Source organism: Cheilinus undulatus, linkage group 17 (assembly GCF_018320785.1).
Source record: "Cheilinus undulatus linkage group 17, ASM1832078v1, whole genome shotgun sequence".
NCBI classification, from domain to species: domain Eukaryota; kingdom Metazoa; phylum Chordata; class Actinopteri; order Labriformes; family Labridae; genus Cheilinus; species Cheilinus undulatus.
Genome location: NC_054881.1, coordinates 13393871 through 13401846, shown reverse-complemented (window position 1 = coordinate 13401846; position 7976 = coordinate 13393871).

Below are 7976 nucleotides of genomic sequence, written 5' to 3'. Positions count from 1 at the left end.
GTGAGCGACCTTGCACGCTGGAAGCGTGTTTAGAGCGTTGCACAAATGAGACGTAATGTTGATCTGGTGATGATTACTGAATGGAAGTCCATGCATTGTGTTGTATTTTGAAAGTACTGGATACTCTATGTTTTCGGCTTTGGAGCTTTCTGATAACCTTGCAAAGCAGATGGATACGCCCACTGGTGAATCCATCCTGTTAAGCTCCAATCTGAACAGTTTGGGCCCAGTTAGAAAGTGACAGGACCAATCAGCGACGAGGGGCAGTACTTTCAGGCATGGCGGAGTCGTGACATAAACAAGCAGCAGCAAGAGGTCGGTGCAATTATGCGGAAGAGCTTAGCGTGGATGCTGCTAAAGCATAAGTTTTATCAGAACTTGACAAAAATACTTCGTTAAAAGAAGATCAAAGAACAGCAGTGGGTTGTTTCTTTTCAAAAATGACAAAAGTCGAGCACTTACATGTCTATAGTTGCCATGTTTCGTGTTATTCCCTGGTTGCTGTGCACGTGCAGCTTGATAGCTGCTACGTCACGTGTTTTGTTGCTCCTGTTGGCCCGTAGAGATGTGACAGACAGAACATTCATCCAACCACACTCTGAGCTTTTTTCAAAGCCTCTGCCTTTTCTCAAACGTTTCCTATTGAAGCTTTCCCAGATGGATGTGTGAAACACATCCATCTGGCGTGTCAGGTTAGCTTTCTGATAGATGGAAACTGACCTGGTTTGGCAGCGGCCAGCACTGAAAAAAGACCTGCAATGTATCTCCAGTGAAGCTAAGCGTTATGGTGCTTCAGGGACACGCCAGTGCTGGACTTGAGCATAGGCAGTGGAACTGCTCTGATTGACTAAACAGGGAGCATTTTGCTCCACACTACAATTCACCAGCTGATCGCAGTGCAGTTGATGTATTTGGAAACTAGAGGTAATACTCATGACATGGGGCAGTCTTGAATGACCATAAAAAACCCTGTAGTCTGAGACTGCCTTTACTGGATAAAGGAAGCTAAACTGAAACTCCTGAAAAGTGCATATGTTATCCCATTAATCTGTGATAACTGGACTTCAGTGAGTCATTTTGTACATGCACTCCTGCAAACTTCCTTACAGTGTTAAACACTGTGTTTCACAGGAAAAAGCACTTTGAAAATATTTCATTTACTGGGAGTCACTAAACTTGAGCAAGTAATTTTGTACATGCGCTCCTGTGAGCTTCTTAACAGTACAGAACACTGTATTTTACATTGTTAGCACTTTGCAGCTACTCCGTCTCCTTCCTCTTATGTCATGGCTTCGGATCTACTGGTGTAGCAGTGTAGCACTCATTTAAATGACAAATCTAACATTGACAAGTGTAAAACTACTGAATATTAGAGGAACTGATTTTCCTTCGTTTTAATTCATTCCTTTGCGCTCACTCATTTTCCTGTGGTCAGCAGCTGTTCTTATCACCTGCCACATTAATCCAGTAGCACTGCTCCACTCCCTCAGTGTTAGCCTATCATATCGCTGCCATTTTAAATGGCTTTCTCCTCCTCTAGTCCATTCATGCCATTATCACGTGCGACCTTCCACTTCCCCATCACTGCCAAATCCTCACAGTTTCATCATCTCCGTCATCTCATTAACCATCCTGTCTTTACACTTGGATTAGCTTCTTCATCTCTTCAGCCTCAGACGACATCATCAGCAGACACTTCCTCCACCAGAGTGAGGACTTCACATGGGCAGGTTTGACTCAGGGAAAGCATTCATCACCCTGTCGTCCTGTAAAGTTCAAACACCAAAGACTGACAACAATTCAGCATCACAGCCATGAGAAATGTGAGAAATTCTTTTTCCTTATTCTCACAGTTTGAGAGTTTTAAAGAAGGCTGGAGGGGTTTTAAGTCACCAAAAACCCCATGAGTGAGGAACCCCCATATTCTGCATGCCTGAGGCTCAGAACAGAACTTTCTTTCAGTGACTTTGGTTGTAACTGCAGTGAAGGTGTTCTGTGTCCCACACAGAGCTTGCCTGTTTGCTGAAATGCCTCATTATATACTTTGTATGTATACACATAAATCAAACTGTCACGGCTCCTTTTTGTAGAGAAGATGTTGATTTCAACACATTTTTTCATTTGACGATCAGAATTTACCTTGATTTATTCTATGAAATTATTGTGGTTCCATATATATGGCCAAGTAAATGAACATAAATCTAAACTCTTTCATAACTCAAAGTAAAAAGGTTAGCTGCTGAAAAATGCTTTGAATTGATCATATATTACACATTACATCATATATCATCATAAAAATGCACATATTACATTAATTGATTCATCCTTATTGTTCAATTTATATGTGAATGCATTTTAGCTAAATTTATACATTTTAATTACTTACTTTAAATGCATACAGTGCCAATAAAAATATTCACCCCCTTAGATTTTAACCTATTTTCTATTCTATATATCAATCATGGCCAATATAATTCGGCCTTTATGACAAAAAAATAAAAAAATCTAAAAAATGTATTTAATCTCAAAGGGGTAATGTATCAAAGTAATGTAAAAAAATATGTAAATAAAAACATGTCATATAAAATAAGTGATTGTATGAATATTGCATATATATATATATATATATATATATATATATATATATATATATATATATATATATATATATAGTATACTGTATGCTCCGGCTGATTGTGGTGCTGGGAAATAAATCTCTCCCAAAGCCATAGTTTTCTTCGATACTAAATAAGACTGTCCTCCAGGATTTTCCTATATTTTGTCTCATTCATTTTGGCCTCTACCTTCAAGCTTTCCAGGACTGGCTACCAAGAAGTGTCCCCCCAGCATGATGCTGCCACCACAGTGCTTCACAGTGGGGATAGTGTGTTTGTGGTGATGTGCAGTGTTTGATGCCTTGTCTGATGGCCGATAAGCTCCACTGAGGTCTCATCAGAACAAAGAATCTTCTTCCATTTGACCATTGAGCCTCCCACATGCGGTTTGGCAAACACTGAACAAGCTTTTTTGAGTTTTTTTCAACAGTGGCTTTCTCTTTGCCACTCTCCCAAAAGTTTGGACTGGTAAAGAACCCAGGCAACAGATGTTGTTTGCCGAGTCTATCCCATCTCAGGTGATGAAGGTCGTGACTCCTTCAGAGTAGTAATAGGTGTCCTGGTGGCCTCTCTTATTAGATGGGCTGATCTAGGCAGATTTACGTATGTGCCATATTCCATTTCTTGAGCATTTCTGGCACACATCCCCTTATTTACATCTCAATAACATTTTCTCTGAGTTACTTGGAGCGTTCTTTTGTCTAAATGGTGTAATGGTAGCCAGGGATACTGATTAACTAGTGACCGGACCTTCCAGACACAGGTGTCTTTTTGAAGTTGCCAGATGAAAGAGAGGGGAATGACATGCAGGACAGGATCCACAGGCTGGAGTTGAATCTGTAGATTTTAACACAAGCTTAACCATGGAAAAAGGAACTTGTTACAGACTGACAAGACAATAAATGGGACAGATTAAAAATAAACGTTTGATTGGAGAAAGTGTAGATGATTTTGGACTTATTCACTGAGCTGACTGGATCTCAAAGTGATCAGCTGTATTTACTGAAAGGTTTTCCTATTGAACTGAAATGTGGTACTGATGTCAGCAGAGAATAATTAGATGGCTTTCACACAAAAACAGCCCACATCCGGTCGCTCTCTTTCTTTCACTGCAAATGTCAAGGAAGCACCTCACTGTAGATTCACTTAATCACACGAAACCTAAACAGGAACACATGTCCTCCCCTCGCCCACAGACCTGTTACCTAACACCACACACTTAATGTCAGCTTGTACTGCCAGGTTCTGAAAGTGGGACCAACAGGAGCAGTGGAAACAAACACTTGAACAAAGGGTCGTCAGGCTCAAGGTGCTATGACAAATCAGGCTGTGATTAGCAATGTCCATGACACAGAAAAGAGGCATTAATCACGCTTTGCCTCAACACAGCGGGTGATCACTCCCAGATACCAGAAAGTTGTGTACTGAGTCACAGGAAAAAAAAACCTCACTTCAGAGCTGACACTGAGATTGATAAAATTCTCCTCGTTCAAGGCTGGTGACGGCAGGGGGTGAAAAGGCACATAACCTAATTTTATCACAACAGTTTAGAAGATATGAATGACACATTATGCTGATTAATGTCCTAACTTTGAGATGACTGGTTCTTTAAAACATACGTTTAAAGTGTTCCCCTATACTACATGTGTGTTTCACTGCGTAGATGAAAATACACTATGGTATAAATGAACACCGTCCTCCTCTGTTGGTCAACATGCAGGTCAACATTGATGGTCCTGATTTCCACCCATTTCCAACAAAATACTTTTTACTATTTTGGTGGTTAGCAAGATCCTGAAAACAACCCAAAAAATATCAAAAAAATTGAAGTTAATGTTACATCTGAGCTATATGTTGGAGACCCATGTAGTAGACTGCAAGCGCTGTGATTGGTCACCTGGGTAGCACCAGCACTCAGTCCCTGAGGAATGTTAAAAGCAGGGGTCATCAACTACATTTGCACAAGGGCCAGATTTAGTGTTGAGATTGTGGGGGCCAGACTTTCAGATAAACTAAGATCAAATACATTTCTTGGTCTAATTAACATATTATGATATTAGAATTTGAATTTTTCGCCGTAAACAGTGAGAGCTGTCTCTATTACCTATTATGCAGCCAGCCACAAGGTGGCAATTGAGATATTTTATCTACATATTCAGGGAGTTGTCATGTGCTACATCAATGGTTTTGAAGGTTCCCACTTTGTGAAAAACATTTGCTGAAAAAAGGTCTTTGGTTTGATTCTCACGCAGGAAAAATTCGACTCTCAAAGAACTTGAAGTAGGAGGTGTACACAGAAAAACGTAGATTTAATCAGGACTGGGAAAGATAAATATGTGTTTATCATGCATCATATTTACTAATGATTCCTGAGAGGTTACTCTCTGCAAAAACAGATGAAAGGTCAAGTTGTTCTTGATAAAACTGTTTCAATATTCATCATTTTTGGAGTTCATTTAATAACTGCCGAGATTTAAAACCTTAAGATACCCTTAGAACCAAATCACTATTTTTCCTCTGCATTTTTTCTGAATTCAGTGATCTTCTGTGAGCAGTTGGCAGTTACAAAGATGCACTCTTGAGAAACATATTGTTGGAGTTGTTGTGTTATTTCACAATTAAGTTGACAACATATGTTGAAACCTATGACAGCAAAGAAAATGGATAGTACAGGACACCTTAGAGAGAAAGAATGGGAAATTTTCATTGAGAAAAAAACACACAAAAAAAAGAAAATGAAAAAGAAGACGTCAGTCTTCACTACAACTCTTGGCTAGCTTAAAGGCTAACAACAACTGCCATTAACTGCAGAACTGACATTCTGTGTATAAGAGACTGCTTCTTTGGCTACTGCAAAGGAAGCATGCCTGCAAGGTTTGCAACTTTCCCGACAGAGATTATCCAGAGAACAAGGCGCTTGGAGACTGACAGGAGGAGGACGTGGAGGCAGCCTGAAACCTACAGCCAGGTGGGAGGAGGCAGAGACGGCGTTGTGTGAAAAGGCAAATGGGGCAAACACGCCAGGCTGCAGGCTGGGCTAAGAGCGGTCCCACACAAACATGCTGTACCAAGCATCTTTCACGCGGGTGCCCGCTCCCTCGCCAACAGGATGGATGACATAAGTTGCAGATTTCTAACCACCGTTTGGACGACTGTGACTTGATAATAACAGAGACCTGGCTGCAGGAAAACATTCCGGGTCTATGGCCGCACCATGCACAGAGCGGACCGGACACCCAACTCTGGTAAGTCGTCTCTACAAGCGAGCCTCTGGGATTCTGATGGACCCCTTGCACCCTGGACAACGTTCAGCATCACTTACATAAACCTGCCATATCGAGCATCTTTCTCTGTGGATTCTGCCAAAAAGTGCTTGTGGCATGTCAGAATAGTTACTGAAGCCCTCACTCATTCTTTGCAACTAACTGCAAGTTAAAAAAAAAATCTGTAAATACAAAGCTAGGTCACCCAACTTTCATCTGCATCTGTCTTTTTATTCAATTTTTCTCCTCTGAGTCATTCTTTAGAAATAAATCTGCTCAGTATAACCCATTTTTTTTCACCCCAAGGTAAAAAATGTAGACTAAAGGGTGCAAACATCAGCTCAAAGCTACAACTTTTTAGTTTTATAGGGCCTTCGGAGAACCACAAATAACAATGCTGCCTCTTCACTGCACACTCTCAAGGGTTGCTGAGTTCATTTCTTGCTAAATTAAGAATGTACTCAGATAGATAAATTGAGTTTAGAATATTGAAAACAGTGACAATGACCTAAATGCACCATCTGTCATAACTTTCACGAGAACAAAACCAGGAAGATGGCCAAGTCAGAGCAACATCTGATTACAAGGCACAGAAAGTATGAAGGAAAACAAAATGAGTTTTCCATCTGCAGAGAGGAGGGAATACACTTGCCAGAAAATACAGATGGTGACAAATTTCAACAAGAAGCACAGATGGCTTCTTTTCAAGTGAGGATGAATATGACTGCACAATAAATGACCCTTTGTTTGAGTGGTTAGAAGTGAAAGTTCCAAGCTGCATTTTGTTTCTGTATTTCCAGGCCTCAAGCCATACATATGTTGTTTCTGAGCCTGCTAAAATAAAAATAATGCCATGCTATGCCATTAAAATGTTACGCTCTGGGTCTGAAGCTGCTAGGAGTGTAATCTGCATGAGACCTCAGCTCATAACCACCATTCCTTTCAAAGTTGGACATCAAAGTGAGTGAACACAATCCGTGATTGTTTTTGGCAGAATGGCGGAGTTTTAAGTACGGCACCATGTGGGACGCCGGTCGTCTCAAAGCCGGCCTTTGCCCTGACCTGGAGCAGGGGTCCTGGAGGTTGACATGAGACAGGCTGTGTGACCTCCAGCCAGGCTCAAGAAAGATGTAAGAGCAGCGTTTATCTGCTAAACAAAGGTTAGCTTGTAGGGTTTATTTATAACATCAATCATAACAAGTTAATTTGAGTGAATTGCTTATGATGCATGCTAGCTGCTTCATTCCACTTTCCATCAGAAAATGTAATTACCAAGAGGTCAGAGATTAACCAGAGATAATGGAAATGTAAAAATAGGGTTTGCTCATGTTTGGATTTAAAGGGTATTTTGAGGAGTTTCCCCCAACTTTTGGAGTCTTATTCCATTTTTATCATGAAATAACAACATACTCTTTATCAACAGTTTAACACTTATTTACTTTACTTCATCAGGACCTTGTGGCCCAGATTTGATAAAGAGAAGCCAAACAACCCACCAAAAGTGATCAGATTATAAGTAGACGTTAAGTCTGTATTGCTTCAAGGATATACATATATACACACCTTTTCCCAGCCCAAACAAAACCAGTAAGTAGCTGATGGAAGAATTTAAGGTAATGTTTCCTGTCTAGTGTGATGTCAATAAGCATGTTCAAGGTGGACAGGAAATCCAATTTAGAGGCTTAGAGGCATTGTGAAGCATCCTGAGGAAGAGTGTAGGTTGGATTTAATGGCTGCATTGGTGCAGGCATTGTATTTGGACTTAAATAATTAAACAAGCAATAAGGTGTCTATAAAAAGTATTCAACCCCTTGGATGTTTTACCCTTTTATTGACTTTATAAATAAAGTATGGTCAGGTAATTTTTTTTTTTGTGACCAAAAAAAAAAAATCATACAAAGTGGAACTTATTTCTACAAATAAATGATGAAAATACTTAGAATATATATGAGAAGCATCCCCACAGCCACAGCATGACCCTGCCACCACCCTGCTTCACAGTAGGGATGGTGGGTTTGTGGTGATGTGCTGTGTTTGGTGTCCACTAAACACATCACCATTGTGGTCTCACCTGACTAAAGAACTTTCTTCCACTTGA